Here is a 19,822-nt window from a genome sequence, read left to right as displayed (position 1 = left end):
GGAGTCGGATCGTTCGAATTTGCGGAAGCTATCGGCGCCGAACACCGCCGACTCCTTCCCGTTGTTCCAATTCACAGAACGCGGCATAAACGCGTGTCGGCCGATTCGCGCGCGTGTGTTGGAGATACGCTTTTTATCAGGCTCGCGTTCGGGAGAGACTGGCGAGTGATACTTGGTGCGCGCGATTCGTCGCGGCGCGGCGCGGTGCAACACTCGGCGAACACGACGTTGCCTAATTGCACTAATCACTCGTGAACCGAATCCTCCGGCCTGTTGGTATCGCGAAACACGATATCAACACGGGAGAGACGGAGAGCGAGACGGTGAAAGAGAAAGAGAGTGAGAGCGCACCCTAGCACCGGCCGCGATGCAACATGCAACAGACTGCACACTGCACCGCGCGACGGAAATCACGCCGCGCGGTATCGTTCGAGATTACGATAAGCGGCAATTACCGGGGAGAAAAATGACAATCGCACGATAATTCTCACCGTTCGCAGTATCCTCGGTCCTCGGCGCGACTCCGCAATGCGCACCGGATGGGTCCGCGGGATCCGCGGAAACCGCACCTCTCTCTCTCTCTCTCTGCTCTCCTCTCGGCGCCGGTAATCCTCGTAGAAACAACGATCTCGAGTTGCGTCGATTATTATTAGCGTTTACGTCGCGCCGTTCGCGTCGCCCGCTATTGCTATTGCCGCGATCTGCATACGCGTCACCGACGCACACATACACACGTAAACGGCGCGCACACTTTCGGTGGGGAAAACGTTCGCTTTACGATAACGACGCGTCTTACTTTCCACGAAAATGGACGCTTACTTGCGTCCTTAAGCTAACCGCGCATCGACGACGGCACGCCGGCAGCCGGCACTGCACACCGGAGCACCGGAGAGCACCGCGGTCCCCGTGTGCGTGAGCGCGCGCGCGCGCGTATATACCGTGTGGAAAGTGCACTTTAAGTGCCGTTCGCGAAACCGATTCGCCAACTTTGCTTAAAGTGTCTCTGTTTCGCTGACTCGGACGACATGTTGTTCCGTACTGGCCGTCTGCACGTTCCGTGCATCCAGATAACACCCGTCGATTCACTAACCTACCTCACTCCTCCGCTATAGGGTGGTCCAAATTATGCGCGCCACGCTCCGCCGAGCGCGCTCGAGTATGCCGGCCGCTCGTCCGCGAACGCCGCGCGCCGCGCCGGCTTGCTCGGTCGACCGGTCGCACTTGACTTTCCGATGTACTTATTTCGAGGGTCGGAACGATGCTACCACGGTACCACGCGGTGGATAACTCCTAGACCACTTCTGCACTCGGTATGTCTTCGATAGCGCGATTTCGTGGTAAGTATCGCACTGTATTTGCGGAAACTAATGCGACCCGAAACATGATAGATGCACATGTAAGTAAATGTACCAATGCCGGGACACTTATTAAGACCTTGTCTGAACACCTCTATCATTGTAGTTTTTAAATAAGTATAACGCGAATTAAAATCAAAGATAAAAATATAATACAAGAAAAATATTTTTATATTTGATTCTTTGATTTTAATTCGCGTTATAACTTATATGCGAAGAAAACATCAGATGCACCGAGCAAATTCCAAAAAGTAAAATAAAATAAATTTAAGACGCGTTTTAAAATATAAAAGATAGGGTAAAAATATTAATAATGCTGTATTTTACAATCTTACAGTTATTTTTCATCGTAACATTATATAATTGTTTTATAACTCAAACTGTCATTTATTCTTTTTAGGACGGTTTTTTATCACTTAATTAAACAATCAAATATTCTTTATCACATCCGCTAGATAATTAGACATATCTTTATTCTGCGAAATATATTTTTCAATCATTCTTAAAGTCAATTCAAGCATCCACGCGATTAGCAATGAAAAATTTTTTTTACGATTGAGTGTTCTTTTCTTAGCTCACAAAGTACGAAGTAGAAAGATCATAGAGTCGTGAATTTTATCATTAATTATTCGAATTTCTAATCAATCATAAATCATCGTTAGCCCCGTTCATGTAACATTTCCTAACTTAAGTTTCTCATCGTCGATTTCATTCGTCGTGACATCGATTTCGCGGAACCGCGCGATGCGCGCAGTAACGCGCGTCTCCCAGTAACAAGCGGCATAATTAAATGGCAGCACGAAATCTCGTGATCTCGCACGATGCGAAAGACATGTCTGCGTCACAATATCGATCACGAACGACGTGGCGGCGACGCGAGACGCGTTGCAATTTCAACATCGCAAAACCTGCTACGAAACTAGTATATAATTATCGCCACGAATTAGCCTCGCTAATGTCTTCATGCTCTTTATCCGCGCGCTGTTTATTCCCGGTAAGAAAATCGTCGTTTGAGACGCAGTTTGTGTGTCTTTTTTGCGTAGTCGCGCCATTACTTCATTCGACGCAACATTTTTCTTCCCGCGAAATTAAACACGCATCGGAATTTCGTTGGCGCCAACGGATCTTTTTCGCGGAAGAAAATCTTAATATTCTTAAATAACATAAACAAATACATAGAGTTTTCTTAAAATAAACATGGAAAACAGAAAGTAAAGGTTTTGATACACGCATCTAAATATTAACAAATTGCTCTATACTCTTTGCATAAATTATTTATTCGGGAAACGGTGTTTCTCTTCTCTCTTATTGACGTTCCTTTCTTTTCGGAAAATTCAAATAGCGCAAGGGGATCGTCGTACTCCTCACATCCTCGCTTCACGTTTCCTCTTCTTTTGGCAGTTTACCGAGACGCTACCGTTGTCGCGTCGTCGTTGCAAGAACGATTGCGCACATCGATGACTATGCCTTTCCCGGTAAACTTAATTATCTGCGCCCGATGTGCTATAGTCGATGGATTGCGATTGCAACGATGAACGACGGCGTCTTCGTGTTTTCCCTGCTTCTTCTCCTCCCCCCTCCCTCCTCGTCAATTAACGAACGCACCAGCAATTTAATCGCTACACGCGAAAATCATCAGTGACGAAAAAGACGGGAACTACGTTTCGATAAAATTGCGCGTTGCTTCATCGCACATTCATGAAATTAATTCGGGAATTCCTGACACAGAGCAAGATGATGAGGTCAGTTATACAATTGCGAATTATTTATCAAAATTCGATGATAGATAATAAAATATTTAACATCAACGCCTGCAAGAATAAACGGGAACTTCTCTCCCAGGGATGCGTCGAAAATTACAATAATTTATTCGGGACATGAAATTTACATTTCGCTTAATTGCAAAATAATTGAGATGTCCCGTACGGCTTTAACTGAACTCGCACCCGAGTCGCGTGCATTTTCTGAGGCACCGTGTAGCATCGCGCGCTATTATATATACACAAGTGTTTTAACGCGTGCAGCGCATATGTGTGTCTAAAAAGAAGGTGTGCGCGCGCGCTCGCGCTCGCGCAGCGTATGCGAGTCCGCGGCGATTAAAAGCGCTCTTTTTTGCTCTAATACTTTTCGCAAATAATACAAGCGGCGTTTGCCTCAGCGGCTATATAACAACGACGTGCGGCGCGCAAAAAGATGCCCGCTCCTCCGCCGTTGTCCTCCGCCCTCTGTCCCTCCCCCTTGTGCCCCCCTCGCCGCACCGCTCATTAAACAAGGAGAACGCGCTATCCATCCTTGGGTTAAATTATCGATACGGCGCGGCGCGACGCCGTCGCATACTGATCGTCGTAAGCCAGATTAATGGAATTCTATTGGGAGCAGACGCGGCGTCGTTGGCCGCGCGTCCGGGAGACGACCTTATCAGCGCGCTATTTCGGTGGCGATGATAATGTCACTCGGAACGCGCGCCGTCGACGACGTCGATCGTCGATCCGGCCGCCGCTGCCAGGGCTGCCAGGGCTGCCAGGTGCAGATCCTGAATTCCGCCGCCGCTCGTTCGTGCGATAAAATCGGCGTGATGAAATAATGCTCTTTCGCAGTCCCCATCGACGGAAACGCCGCGGAGAGACGGGAGCTGAGTTAAGTCCGCCGCGCGTGTGATCATCGCAAACCCTATATTATAATCTTTGAGGGGCACAGGCGGCCTGAAAAACGAGCCGAAGGAAAATCTGCGATCGCTTATAATCTACCACCATTCGCATCTTTTTGCGTCTCGCGATCGAAACGAACGAACACGCGTGGCGTGTCATTTCACGATTACGTGATTAAGGAATTTGCTGACACCTTTTATGCAACGATATAAAATAGACATTAGGTTATATGCATTTTAAAATGGATAAATTATACGACAGTTGTTTTTTGAATTCATCATAGAATTAAAATTTTTAATCGCAGCTGCTTTTCGATCAAAAATCGCGACTTCCGTCCAATTTTGCAGCGTTAACCTGTCACGTGTGTTGACGAAGGAAGGAGTAGCTGAATAGAATATTAATTCGTTCGCCTATTATTAGAAAATTGATTGCGAAACTCACGCAGCGCGCATTATCACCAAGTACATATTTTTTGGTCCTCGAGAGTTCGAGTTGAGCGCTGAGATTTGAATTTAATATTAGCCGCGGTAAGAAAAGTGCATATTGATATTAAAATGATTCTGATCAACAGGCTTACGTCAAACGTCAAACATCCAGTTTGAATCTGTTTGCATCTCTTTACATCGAGCGTGAAACTTATTTGCAATTTACCTATTCCTGACTGGATTTACATTTTAGGAACTTGTGTGTTTCGCTCATATTCCACGAGTACGTTATATGAGCATAGTTTACTATTATGTCACACGAGCTCGTTATTTAGCAAGGCACAAAAAGAAAGTTCAAGAATGTTGCCGTTGCTCGCCGTCACGCGAAAGGGTGATCAACGGAGGAAGCAACATTAAGAGCGGATCTCGAAAATAGCACTTCAAGATTTCAGGAACGAACTACGACCCCTAAATGATGGAGCGACGATTATACGAGAATGTAACGGTAAAGAAAAAGCAATTAACGTAACGCTGCGGCGTTTATGGCGTTTTCCCCATTATCTAAATACATACATATTTTTAGCGCTTCAAAGAGAGATCTGTGTTCGTTTCTCAAATTAATATTACTGGCAATAATTCATTGCCGAGGGATCCGATTGCGGTGTGTACCTGCACTTATCTCGGCGTACCTCCTTCTCCGCGCTAAGTGCATAAATAGCTGAAAACGAGGAACTGGTTTCAACGTGAAGCTCCGCGTCAGCTGCATCCCACGCATTAGTCTCTTCCTCCTCTACTTTGTCATTTCACGATCGCGAGCGTTTCAGTCTCATCTATATTGCGTCAGTCCCATACCGAAAATAGATCTTTAAGCGGAACCCTTTCCGGTACATATTCAATGGCGAATATTCGCGGTGATAACGTACGAGTCGTGACGCAAGATACCAATACGAAAACTGGAAGCGACTCGAGAAAAATATCGCGATGCCCGAAAGCCGACGGATTGCGATAGACAGACGTTACGAAATCCGTTGCAATGATCGAGGATTATCGCGCCGACACGGTGCCCGTTCGACGCGCGATCGTAAAATCGCGATAACATTTTCGGCATGAATCATATATTCTTCTTCTTGGAGTTAATTGCCATACGTGTGACGCAAGTGCGGGTGAAACATCCGCTCTTCCGAAATTATATACATTATACACAATTGCATGCGAACAAAATACACCAACTATGTTCATATTACATGTGCGCATATTTTCTAATAGAAATCCTGTCTTTAAAAATAGATCTTTACTGGATTTTCTTATACTATATCGAATTATTCTGGAGAAAATTATGTATGTGCAAGGATTAAAAGTACTCTTTGCATCTACGAGAATATTTAATACCTAATTGATAATTAACGCAAAAAGCGGAAACACAGAAAGAAAAGAATATTCTTGATTTCAAAATATCTTTAGTTTCAACGTGGAAATCTTGAAATGAGATTATATTGCGTTAAACAAACAAAACTTGCTTGAATGAAGTAATTTATACAGTTCCACTAAGAAAAAAAAGTTGAAATAAAAAGTTGAAATTCTTATAAGAAAATTATAGATTGTTTCGTATATAAGCAAGATCACTATAATCTTCTTACAAGAATTTCAACTTTTTATTTCAAAATTTTTTTCTTGCTTGAACTATATAAATGACTCATTCAAGCAAGTGTTCTTCGTTTAACGCAATATAATCTCATTTCAAGATTTTCCACGTTGAAAGATATATTTTCAAATGAAGAATATTCTTTTTCTCTGTGTATTCATCATCAACGTACTTTTTCTTCCTTTACTGACGGCGTAAGACCGCTGCGTGCATACATTTGCGACAAACGCCTGAACGCAGTTGTGTTTATTCGAGGGGGTTCCGGATCGCGCCTTAAATTCAGCTTATCTCGTCGCTCTCGTTTCTCGACATTCGTCGAATGTCGTGCTTGAATCGACCGATAGCGGCCGGCCTCGCGCGCACGTATAAACGGGGTAAACGAACTCTTTGTAGCGAGCACGGAGGGGGGCACCGAATTGCGAGCCCAAAGTGCATCCGACGATAACGGAGACCGATATTATGCTCGTTTCGCAGCGACGTATCCGTTTCGTTACGTGTCGCGCGTTTCTCGCAGTCGCTTGCGCGGTTGTTAAAAATTTTCCAGATTTACCTTGCCGCGCCCGATCGGTGAGATATCGCACGTTTTATTATTAATATGAACGTAGTCCTCAACGCGGAATATTCTTTGTATTCTCACGTATATTTTTTTCTCTCGTTATATATCCCATATTTATCTTTTAATATTTCGTATATATTTTTAACAGCCGCAATCTCGTTCATATTAGTAATGCGACTCCTGCCTTGTACATCCTGTGTTAAAAAATGTATCACAAAAAATTCACATATTTTTATCCAATTACTTATAATCGATGTTAAAAAAGAGTTTGTTTTTAATTTAAAAAATTGATGATACCGATATTTATAGCTCAACAGATATTTTAATAATTTAACAAATTCTTTCTGTCGCCGAAACTAAAAATTCCCAACATTCGACATAATAATAATTTATGTCTACTATTCTTAAAGAGCTCGTTTTAACGAGCAAGGGTATAATACTATATGTAAAATAATGTAAAATAACAGCACGCTTGAAAACTCCGGCATTATGTAGAGCTTTCTGGTAAATACCTGTGAACTTTATTTGGTAAACTTTGCATTGTTTAGCAGTAATACTAATAAACCAAATCCGATCTCGGGCGTTGCCTAATATAATAGAGGAAAATATGAATAGTGGGAGTCAGGAAAGTAAGTAGGTAGAGGATACGAAACAAAGCGATGTTTTGCATTCGCTGCCTCGCGTAATAATTACAATCAATTCACTCCGAGAGCGTAACGAGAAACGCGGAGCGTTGTATGAGTTGCCCGTTAAAATTTACGGCCAGACAATATTCATTGATATTATATGATATTAAAATTTATGGAATATAATATGTTTTACACGCGAAACATGGGACATTTTGCGCGGCTCTAATTGGCTAAAAATCACCCATTCCCTCGAATTTTAATGAAAAACATATTTAACGACGTAAATAAATATATTGCGTAATACCATACATTATTATGGTCGCATTGTTTGCTTCTTATTATCGGTAACATTTTTACGCGCGATCAAATTCCGCGATGTTTAACGCCTCGATTTCAAAATAAAATAATTCTCACAATATGGTTTTTTTTATCTACCTCGCAAAGCGCGGGATATAGCTTTAGACATATTGATTTATCGAGATTTTTATTCCATTTTACACTCATCGGATTATTCTGTGCTAGCATTATATGAAAATTCAATTATTATTCTAAATTACGTTATATACCCCATTTTTGGATATAAAGTGAAAATTGCGCGTTACATGAGAGGGAGATAATTTTATTTAAATCGCGAAAAATACGATATTCTTTTACTATCAACCAAAAATCCAGCAACCTGCAGTTACATAAAGCGATCCTATTAATGCAGATATTTCTCTCGCAAGAATTAGAGACCAACATAACCAGATTCGAAACAAACTAACTTTGCACGTTCTATCAATCTTTCGTACACAAATAAATATTGCCAAATATAACAAGTTATTATATCATATAATGAATAATAAAACATAATAAAAGATTACAGATTTATTAAATATTTTATCTTATTTTTAAATATCACTTTCTCTTTCTTTCTCTATATATTTACACCTATTATATAAATATTATACTATCCTATGTTATACTTTTATACTACAAGTGTATGCCGTACTTGACAGTTTTTTCCGTTTCTTAACATATACGAATTGTACTTTAAATCAACTTCTTTGAGAACAACTTGCTTAAGAAAGACAGAAAGAGAGAGAGAAAGAAAAAAAGGAAGGGAAGAGAAGAGGCAACTGAGCTTTGCTCATTAGACATCCGGTCGTCGCTATTTCACCGAGGGTGAAACGCGAACTAGAATCTCACCAATTCGCATCTACCAGCTAATCCGGCGAGCGAGTCACCGCGCGCTTATATCCTTTCAGCGCGTATATACCGGTCATCCAGGTTAAGGTGTCATTCGATGCCTCATTACTTATCGGACGTGCGGAATCCTCGATGTACGGACGAGGTACGAGCGGGAGAGAGAGAGAGGAAAAGATAGAGATGGCGACAGATAGAGACAGAGGAAAAGAGAGAAAAAGAGATAGAGAGAAATCTCGATCCGATCGCGCCGAAGTATCGATTCCGCGACGACCTGGAAATCCTCGAGCGAAACGTCAACTACTTCAACTACACGCAACTGTTGCTGATCGCCAGCACGTGGTGGTCGCATTTCCGCGATTCGGTGATAGTCCAATACCAAGCCAGCGAACGATCCGCTATAAACAGCGGATACTTAAATTTCTCGATCTATCGACTGCTCGCCGATCGCGCAGCCTAGACTGGAAGCATTCTCACACTGTGAAACAGTCGTTTCGAAATTCCATCGCGCGCGTATTAGCGCGCTCCGATGGCGAAACTCGTTGGTATAGACCTACTTTACAGTGTCATGCGGATAATTGCATAATTAATCCTTTTTTTTTCTTTTTTTTTCCCCCGCCGTGTTGCACCGCATATGGGAATGGTACACACATCCCGAGATCTATGTGCCCGGTTCCGCGATAAAGATTTTTTATAATTTTTTGAAGCGTAAAACCCCAATATAGAAATATTTCGAAATTTCTCGCCACAATGGCATAACTTTTCTGCGTTTCAAAAGCGAATTCTTCGAAAACGCGAGATTGTTAGAGATTTTTCAATTACGCGAAACCAAGCGAAGTCGGCGAATTTGTGGTTTCAACTAATTTTAGAGGAAAAATTGTACATGACAATTTAGCTACAAGTATGTTCTTGATTACTTGTACGCGCGTATGTGTGCGTGTGTGTCCTAGTAAGAAATGTCGTGAGATGAAATTGCAAATGTTTTTTATCAGATGCACTTCCCCGATTGGCCGGCTTTCATCGTATGAGAGTTAATGACGAAGAATGTCAACAATTTTTTAAGAAATATCTTATCGTAGCTTCGAAGAAATAATACGGAGTGAGTATGTTGCGCGTGAACATAATTTGACAGCGCAATATAACCGCGGTGCTTGATAACTTTTTAATTATCGAGCGATTAATACATCAAGATAAAAAGCTTTTCTTCTTATCAGAAAAGAGTATCGTTTTGAGATGTTTACTCGAGAGAACAATTGTCGGCTTTTCTGATTCCTTCGTTCGAGGGAAGATATGTATGTTTTTCGGTGTCGATAACAACGAAAACTGGACGCGACGGAATTATTTCGGTTTTTGGGGAAACTTGCCACACGCATACGAATTCCCGTTGATCGAACGGACGTACGAATCCTTCGGCAAAGGTCCGATTGAAGCGCGGAGCATTTTAAGGATTCGAGAGCAGACGTCTGTTGGCCAAACGACTGGCCTGTGAGTTGCCCAGGTTGCAACCTACCGCAAAATGAAGGAAATGAATTATCCGGTGAGAACGGAGAGAAAAAAAGAGGAGAGAAAAAAGAGGAGAAAAAAAGAGACGTCAAATCGCCGTGGCCGTGCCTATTTCCAAACGGTTTCTATGCTCCTCGGGCGGTAGTAGGAGGTCCTTCGCCTTCTCACGATGGCGACGGACGCCGGCAGTCTCTCTCTCGGTTCCCGCGAGAGTGAGATAACCGGAATACAGGTTTCTGCGGATAGAGTTGTGCCGTGACGACGACGCGGCGCGGCGGAATGGTAGGGGGTATACCGGTAGAGATGCTAATGTCGGCCTTGTGCCAAATACCCGTGCTCCTGGTGCCCGTGTGCACGCGCGTGTGCATACACGCGCACATAAGCGAGCGGCGCGTATGCACGTGTCGACGCGTATACACGCGATCGACTATGCGTCGATCGGCACGGCGCGCGACGCGGTGCGGCGGAGCGCGCCGAAACTGCATCGGTGCTACAAAGTCGTCTCCCCCGCCTTGCGCGACGCTGATAAGGCGAGAAGTATCGTGCAGTTATCGGTCATCTGTCGCTCGCTCGAGTTTACGAGGCTCTAATTGGAATAATCTTTGCGCTCGTAAGCCGATACGCTTATCCTTGCTCGCGAATTTTACGGTACGCCTCGTTATTTTTATTAACGTCAAAGGAATTTTATGCAACACATGGGAAAACAGATCGCAGAATGCCTTTTAGAAACATCGCGTATACATTTTTCAGATTAACGTTTATAAATAATATTAAAAATGCACAAAGTTTAATTTATTTTACATCAGCGCGCGCATCAAATGGAATGTATTGTGAATTGCATTTATAATTTTGCCAGTCGTATAGTGTGTCATGTTACAGAACAAAAAAAATTACTCAAAAAATTTTCAATACAAATATATTAACTTAAAACAATTAAACTAGAAGCATTAAACAGCTGTACATTTGAACAGCGTGCTTTTGAACTCCTAGGAATGAATACTCCGTAATGTAATTTATCATGCATCATGCATGTGCATTTTAATGGTCGATATTGGTAATCGATCCGAGACCATTAAATGTTGCAAGAAATCAATTTTTTGAACTACATACATCTCGCGCAGCGGTAATCAATGAATACGATTATTTCGAAGCGAATGTGTCGTCGAGAGTAGCATATAAATAAAATGCGGCTTTTTAAAACGAGCATATTCAGAAGATTATCATTATGTTAATTTTAAAACGTAAAAAATTCCACTTAAAGAATACTTTACAGAGTCTAGCACACGCCATTCCTTTTTACTCGTAAAAAACTCATGAAAAAAAGACTTGTTTTTGTTGTCCGTAATAGCAATCGGCGCGCGCTGCCATCTCAAGCGCATGTATAATTTTAATCGTACTTTGATCACATTCTCTTTAGTACTCGCATTGTCTGGAGAATCGCCCGAGAAACAAAAATTGAATCAAAATCTAACAAAAATTAAAAGGTGTGAATAAACAGAATAAACTTTATCTTAATGTTGCATCTCTACAAGGAAAATTATTGTGAAAAACGTAATATTCTAATGCGACACAAATATAAAATTAACTGGAGGCTGAGAATAAAGTGCAAGTAATAGTTTAGAACATCTAAGATTGGAATAATCTGAGATATGAAGGCCTGAAGTAATTCAAAGCATATAACTACCAGTTTATATGTAATTTAAATAAATGCGCCATAAAAAGTAATCACTACCGTTCAATATTAGCTCATTTATAGATCTCGTATCGAATAATAATTTAGATCACCGTTTAGAACATCTCAAGTCCAGTTTACAAATAAAATGTCTGAGGTAGTCTGAACCATTACTTGATTTTCTCAGTTTAGATAAATTAATAATAACCAATAGTTTTGTTGGCATGTATTATATTTTACAACGCAGCTACTCGAATAAAAAAAATACAATCTAAATATTGAACATGGATTACTGCCGTTTATAGCAATATATTGTTGTAATCGTGCAGATTTAATGAATACCGCTTCTCAGACTCTGTACAAATACACCATAGACGCATATTATTTTAAAATCAATTCCCAATCTTTCCTGAAGAATTTAGCATCATGCATAGATTCGCATCGATCGAATCCGCTTGATTAAATTGGAGCATATATCTCTTGAGGCTGGCGGAGAGCGCGGCCGGATGCATATAACAGCGCGCATATTTCCGCGATTTCGTCATTCTGGCAAAAACCTTGAATTACGCAAACGGCGGAGATTCGAAGGGTAACCGAGGACACTCGCTAAGACGGACGGGCAAAAGTCGCGCCGCGCTACGCCGTGCGCCGATGAAAACGCTCGAGCGCGAGGGGGAAAAAATCGCCCGATCGTCTTTATCGTCCTCGTCTCGTGATCGATCATGCTGCATACCGACGATCGCAATCGCCGATCGTGCAAGAAAGAAGGTTAGACCGGGCCGCGGCGCGGCGCACGTTAAGCACGGTGCGAAAATCACGTGAAAAACTGGCTGTCCTAGAAACAGACCAACCTGTCAGTGGCACAAACCACTCTTGACGTGCACACGCATACGCGTGCGATCATTGAGACGCATTATCGGCGTCGCCGAGCGCAACGAGAGGAGGGGGGGGGGGCTCAAAATGTACACCGAAGTCGGTTTTCTAGAACACCGATCGCGGGGGATCAAGTGTCGCGGATCAATCTCGTACGGTTACGCGTTACGCGAGTGTACTTCTTACCTTTTTTACTGATCGTTAACGGAGCGATACGATCACGCCGGAATGTTCGTATATCTACCTATCGCGAGCAGCTGTAATATTCAAACGATGAATGATTTAGTCTGTTATACTGGTGTTTATCTTTGCCGTTGAGTAATAGCACCTATCTACGATTTATTTTGATCGCCTTATCGTCGTCCCAATCATCAGCTTTCCCATCGCGGGAACGTTGACTTTCATACGAAGATTCACGGCGTAACAGCGCACCGCGAATAAATTTGTCACTATCATTTTATGATCGTCTTAATGACGATTTTAACTTGACAAATCACTTCGGTCGTAAAGCGCGTCGCGATCAATTAACCACGGGCGGTCTTATTGATACTGTATAATATAATTATAACGTAACACAGTCGTGCATCCTCGCGATATAACGCCGTAACGGCTTAAGCGCGGCTACGTAGCTCGGGGATCGGAGAGGCTAACACTACATTTTTCTTTGCTCTCGCAACTTGAAAGTAGGCGCCCGCCGGTTGCGATAAAATCGTAGAAAATAACCTTTGAGTGACTGGTTTTCCATCGGCTTCTAATATCCCGTGCCAATCTTCCCGGCAATCGCATTGCGAAATGCCCTTCGAGGGGCCGCGCGTCCAATTTCTCGAGACGCTTCGTAACATCATGACTCGCCACTCGACCTAGTCTCCATTTCATCGAACAGATCGGAACAGATTTGCCGATTGGCATTCCGTGGCCGCGAAACCGTCTCCTAAGAGCTCTTCGTAATCGAAAAATCGTGAGTCATCCGGTGGGATTTTAAATAATGTATTATGATTAGCAATTTATTTTATTTATTTCATTACTTATTAATTTATAGTACCTACTTATTATTAATTTCATGCTAAGTTTTAATAAACGTCATTAAATATTTTAGAGTGCTAAATATTTCAAAACTTATACATGTATAATTAATCGATCGAGCTCCCCCAAAGAGAGAGTGCGACGATTAGTTACATATTATTTTTAATATCAAATTTTAGATCGCGAACAAAATGCACATCGTGGAAGTAGCTAAATTATCTTCAATATCTTCAACGTAAATCACACTTCTCATTAGCATGTCTAGCCAAAGCTAACAGTATCGGTAGGGTAATCATGTTATCAAGTATTTGTTATTGCGGGATTTTCCACAAAGCATTAATCCATCTCATGTACATATATTTTCGCGTTCAAGATTTTTTCAATGCACAATGTTTCAATCGCGAACGCAATTCTGATTGCATAATTCATAATTTTAAGAATACTCTCGTGACGCACTTCGAAATCTTTTTACGTAACCTGTTTCGTTGGGAAAAATCGCAATAACTAAACTAGATACCGAGACTGCAACAGCTTGGTTAGCTGGAAAAACGTTGTTCTTGCAAATTTGTGTTAATTAATACGTTGCACTTTTAAAAGATCGTGAACTTATAGGTGACGAGATTTGCGGCGGAAATATGTAAATTTCGGCTTTGAATTAAAAATCAATCACGGTAAAAAAGACGCATTTAATGCGGAAATAATACTGTATCCTTGTAGAGAGGAAGCCTACCGTCATTGAATTAGATACATTGCAGCTCGATACATTTGCCTGATCCGATCCGTTAAATTTCTTCAAGTGATTCCTAGTAATCGACCTTCGAGGTATAACGTGTTTAACGTGTTGGCCGGACTACGCTGTTAGAAGGGAGCTATTTTATAATTAGTTGCAAGAACCTATGAACTTTAAACGTCTGCTGTTAGAGGCTGGTAATGCACACATTTGTAATCATTTTCTCAGATTAAGAATAAAAAAGGTTTTTAATCATCTTAAAATTACATGCAGATTTTGCAAAAAAATCTGTATTTATTCATACGTTTATAAGAAATATGAATGTTAAGTAGATCGTTTAAAGTAAATCCAATTATAAAATGTTACGTATATAGATTATATTAAAATGCAAACATTTTTACGTTTTAATTAAAACATTTTTTCAACAAGTGCAGAATTGATTTTTTTTAGCAAAAATTGCGTTTTAGAAGCAAAATTCGAATTATTATTTATAGATATGTACGAACCGAGTTTATTAAAAAAAGACGAAAGGTCATTCAAAACGATGTCCTGTAAAAAAATCAACATCTCAGAACAATTTGATGGAGATTTTTCTATTTTTTATTTACAAAATGTTTTACGTCAAACGATAATCGATATCGCAATACGAATTGTTTTCGTGAGAAAAAGCGCTATAATTTCGAACGATCACAAGCGATTGTTCTTGAGCAAGAATCCAGGAACGATACTTCCAGTTCCATTTCAGTCTCCATATCGAGAGACTGAACACACATTTCGCGGTCACCTCGATACTCGATCGACATCGCAAAAATGTCGAGCGGCGCGATAAATCTGCGAATGCCGATACGGGGGGGGTGAGGAGGAGGGGAGGAGGGAAGAAAGGGAGGGACAACGCATTAGAAATCGTCCTGCGAGACGCGCAAATTTATTATGCGGATACCGGAGGATCACGCGGCCGCCGCTGGCGCAAGTAATAATCCTCGAGCGTTCTCTAATGCGACTTGGGGAACCGGGCGGCCTCCAACGGCCTGAAATCGTTCCCCCGTGGCCCCCGCGGTCCAGCCCAGCCCGCGGGCCCCCTTCCCGTAAACCCTGTACCCAGCCCCACTCTCTTTCACGGGGGGGACAGAGAGGAGAGAATGCGCCATCTTGCCTAGGCCGCGGCATATGCGCTGCCGAATGCCGCCACACATACAGGCGCATGATTCTAACGCGCGACAAAGAAACTTCTAAGTCTCGTTGTCATGGCTCGCCCGTCCCTTCCAAGCAGACGAGCCTACCGGCCTCTCGCTCGTTCGCCGCTCGTACCGTTCAGAGCACTCTCTCGCGCACGCACACGAGAGAAAGAGAAAAAAAGAGAGAAAGAGAGAGAGACAGGACGACCACTTCAAGGACGGCGCTCGCGCCGATCGATCAAGCCGGTCGAATCGTTCACGATGCTCCAAGGAAACGATCCGTCACGGAAATTCAGGGATACTGCTCCTCGCGTCACGATGGAAGGCACGTCGTGGCCGGTGGACGGAACGGGCCCGAACGGGTTTTTCGTCCGTGGCTTTAATGCCCCGCCGTGAATAAATTAATCCCGTAGGCGGCGCGCCGCTGCCGCGAGATCGAGGCTCCATGTTGGACTTGTCGCGATTCTCGCCTCCGCCAGCTGCTCTAATTTAAGAGAGAAGAGAACCGCTCGCGCGAGGAAGCGAATGCCCGAAGGACGCGATCGGCGCGTTTAAATCTGCGGGATGTCGCGTGCATTACTTGCATAACGTATTTATGCGACGTGTCGGCTAAACTCTGTTTATTATCTCCCGATTTCCCCATTTGCCGGTAACAAACGATAACGCGGATGATACCTGTTTGATGCATCGCGCGAGGATTACTCACGCGCTACCGAGCGGATAATATCTCAGGAAATTAATTAAAACGGATGATAAATTATAATATAGTCGCAAAAATTCGTTTGCGATATATACAGGCAATTATCATACCGACGACGAGCCATAAATATCGGGGGATAGAGCCGACGAACACGTAGCTCTGTGCGTGTACCGCGCAACTTGTACAGGAATTGCCGAGTATACCACAGGGCGCGGTATACAACGTCTCTGTAGCCGGCCGTGTAACCCGTGATGAGACTACGCGTTAATTAATAACGCGATCATCGCCGCTTCCGGTATCAAGCGGTGCAGCAGCCGCCGTCCGCGTCGTCGTGAGACGGCGATCCGTCGACGGAGAGTGCGACCAGAGGGAGTATACCGCGCAACGATTTCCAGAACGATCGATCGATATCGCGAAACGATATCGTCCGCCTTTTTGTATAGAACGTAGAACTCGGCGTAACGAATCGGAAATTATACGAGGGGGCAATGCGTTCGCGCGACGGTAATATAAATGAGCGTGCTTAAGTGAACGTACGGCTCTGCAACGTTGCGCTTCCAGCGGCGCGACGGTGATTCCGAGCGAAATCGAAGGTAGTAAAATTATAATCGGCTCGAGAGGAACAATTAACATTTATGTTGCAAAATATCCTACTATTCGAACCGAAAGTCATTAAGTCTCCAAAGTATAATATATATAACTATCTAAACTATTTTTCTCGCTTATCTTCTTGTTTCTATACATATACATATATATCCACTAATGTTACAGAATCAAATAATCCAAAGATACAGAAAATGAAATAAAAATCAATGCATTTTTCTAATAATTCGTTATCATGAATTTCCTGCTGTAATCGGCGAGTATTTTACATCTACATCGCGATAGAATCAATCATATCGAAATACGATGGGAATTCAGTTACATTGTGAATTTTTTGCAGAAACATTAAATCACATAAATATATATCAGTCAGCAAGTTGGAATAGTCGGTAATTGTCCAATAAGCATAACTACTGTTAAACGGAGCAGTGGCGACTGCTACTTATTAACCTATTTCATAATTATGCGATTTACATGTTTACGTTTTTATGTTTCTATCAATAAATAACCCAATGAGCGTTAAACTAACCAGATTCTCATGGTTCGTAGCATTTAGATTTTTTTTTCTCTCAATCGTAAATTTATACTTTCAACACAAAATTTATCCATAAATAAATATCTAATGCAAAGTGTATATGACTTACAATTTTATAACATTTAATCACGCATAATTTATATGAATTACTTAAACGTGAATCGTACGAAAAATATGTTGTAGTATATATTGTATCTTCGAATTATATATATATAAGAATTATTTTATTTAAAGTATTCTTTCTCTCTATTTGTGTGGAGAATTTCAACACACAGAGAGTGACAAATTAAAATGAATTTCGTTAAAGTTCATCTCGAGCATTCGTCAAGAATTTTCCAAGATATCCAAAATCCGACATTCATCACTGTCGACTTACGACAAACGTTCAAGCACCCGCGCGCGAGTGCGCCTTAAACTATACACGCGTATCTGCAAACTGCACGTTTTTCTGCCCTGATGAGCGACAGTGACACAGAGCGATGTTTCGCGTGCTTGCCGGTTTCATTCCCGTCCCGCGGCGATGCGGGAATCGCACGTCGCGCTGAAAATGGCATCGTACAATTAAAAACGATACTTGGGGCGCTATCGTTCCGAGATCGTTCGCATGATTGTCGGCGCGCCATCGCGCGCTGCGTACATGCGATTCATTTCTTTCGAATTCCACCATCAGCCTACATAATAGTGTCCACGGCAATAATAATGCATCGTTCGCGTGCGCGGCTGCCGCTGCATCTAATTCAGTAACCCTTCCGTATTAAATCCAGTTCTCCTCCGATAAGACGACTCAAAGGCGCTGATTCGGTGATTCATCGGCATGAATTTATGACTGTGTCACTTACTTAAATTCAAATCACGGAGCACACGAGAAAAAAATTCGAGAATATTAACTAGGTCGTAATTAATGCACTTTTTAATCGGTTCGTACACGAAAAGCTCAACTTTTTCATGTTATTCGTGAGCTAACAACAAAACAAAGATTACTTCTTGTATTTTTATAAAACATGTGATTATTAGAAACAATATATTTAATGATATATTTCACGTTACTACAAAACTGTCTTGGAGTTTACTATATTTATCTATTCTCCTAAAGTATAATATTTTAAATAAAGATATTAACATTAATTTGCAGAGGGAGTTAATATACCTTAATCTATTGCCGCACAACTGGAATTTTCCGCCGAATTTTCAGAAGTACTCGTCAAATCAAATTACATTTATTAGCAAACTATGCCATCGATCGACCTTGGGATCAATCAAAGTGGAAAATGCGCTTCTATATGACATAATGAACGTCGAATGCGTATGCTGTCGTCGGCTAAACGTAGCAGGACGATTGACAGCGACGATTGTTTCTCGTCCACGTGGCTGGCTTTACATCGGAAAATACACGGGCTGGCTACTTCTCGAACTGTACCACCAGCATCGGCCTCGCACAAAGGTAACCTGACAACACACATAAATATGCTCCTCGGACAAAGACGGAACGCGTGACATATTACCGTGAAAGATGCATCGTTCTAATCGTCTTTCATGCCGCAGGCACTAACTTGATACCGTTACCGTTTGTCGGGACATATCGTTTTAGAAAACATAAATAAGGAACTACCAAATGCCTTTCAAAATTTACGATTTTCATAACGTAACAGCCAAGAACGAACGAAATTATGATCTGATATCGATTTATGTCCGACATTCGAGAGACAAGATTAAAAACGTAATTTTCTACGAAAATAAATTCCTAGCCATTTATCGGGAAAATGGAAAACGCCAATACTGATCAGACGATTATTGCCTTTAGCAGAAAGAGGAGATATTTCATAGTCAAATTTCAACTTTGCTTTTATAATAAAAAGCCCGATATAAAACACGACGGGGAGAAGGTTAAATTAACACGCTAATCCACGTCCAAATTCAGATATTTAACAAAATAAAAAATACCACCGTATGAATATTTCCGAGTATGATGCGTTTAAAAAGAAACAATACATGAACCTAACCGCTCAATTGCTCGCCGTTGTTCTCGCATTCGCATATTTAACAATCGTTATCAGCGATACTTTTGTGGGTCGCTCGCCGAACATGAAGACAGAACGCTACCAATTACCGGCGAAAAAAAAAGGACAAAAGCAGTACAGTGCGCTCGTTGCCTTTGTTCCCTGTCGTCGTAGTGCACCGTCACATGGTTTATCTTTGTCATGAAACAGCGTCGATATGTTCACGTGCGCGCAGTTAGATCGAGCGGAGGCCCGCGCATCGACGTGTGTCCCCTTTATTTTTAATCTGCGCTTCAAATCACGCCGCGCCGCGTACCCACGACGCGCGCGTCGATGTTGTACTCGCAAATATCGATTCTGAAAAGCGCCGAACAATGGCGCTTATTTTCTGTTTTCAATGGCCATTGTGCCAGCCGCAGTCGCGGACAGTAACTGAGCGTCTTCTGTCCACCCCCGCGAGCCCCCGTCGTCCCGTGCGTCCCACATTTTTGCGCCCGTCTTCGCGCGCGTTCTCTTTAGCGCATTAACACTCATACATAATATTCAACAACAATTGGAACGAAAGGAAAGG

At 42.2% G+C, this 19,822-nt stretch overlaps 1 long non-coding RNA gene across 1 annotated transcript in view; it reads right to left on the bottom strand.

Moving 5' to 3' along the window:
* Window positions 1-2,441: 2,441 nt before the first annotated feature.
* LOC139808858 (uncharacterized) overlaps window positions 2,442-19,822 on the bottom strand; it is a 146,467-nt gene continuing 129,086 nt past the window's right edge. Inside the window, exon 3 of the long non-coding RNA XR_011730963.1 lies at window positions 2,442-3,074. This is a non-coding gene — a long non-coding RNA (uncharacterized lncRNA). The remainder of the gene's footprint in view (window positions 3,075-19,822) is intronic.

The sequence above is a fragment of the Temnothorax longispinosus genome, chromosome 2 (assembly GCF_030848805.1).
Source record: "Temnothorax longispinosus isolate EJ_2023e chromosome 2, Tlon_JGU_v1, whole genome shotgun sequence".
NCBI classification, from domain to species: domain Eukaryota; kingdom Metazoa; phylum Arthropoda; class Insecta; order Hymenoptera; family Formicidae; genus Temnothorax; species Temnothorax longispinosus.
This window is presented reverse-complemented; position numbering and strand designations above follow the sequence as displayed.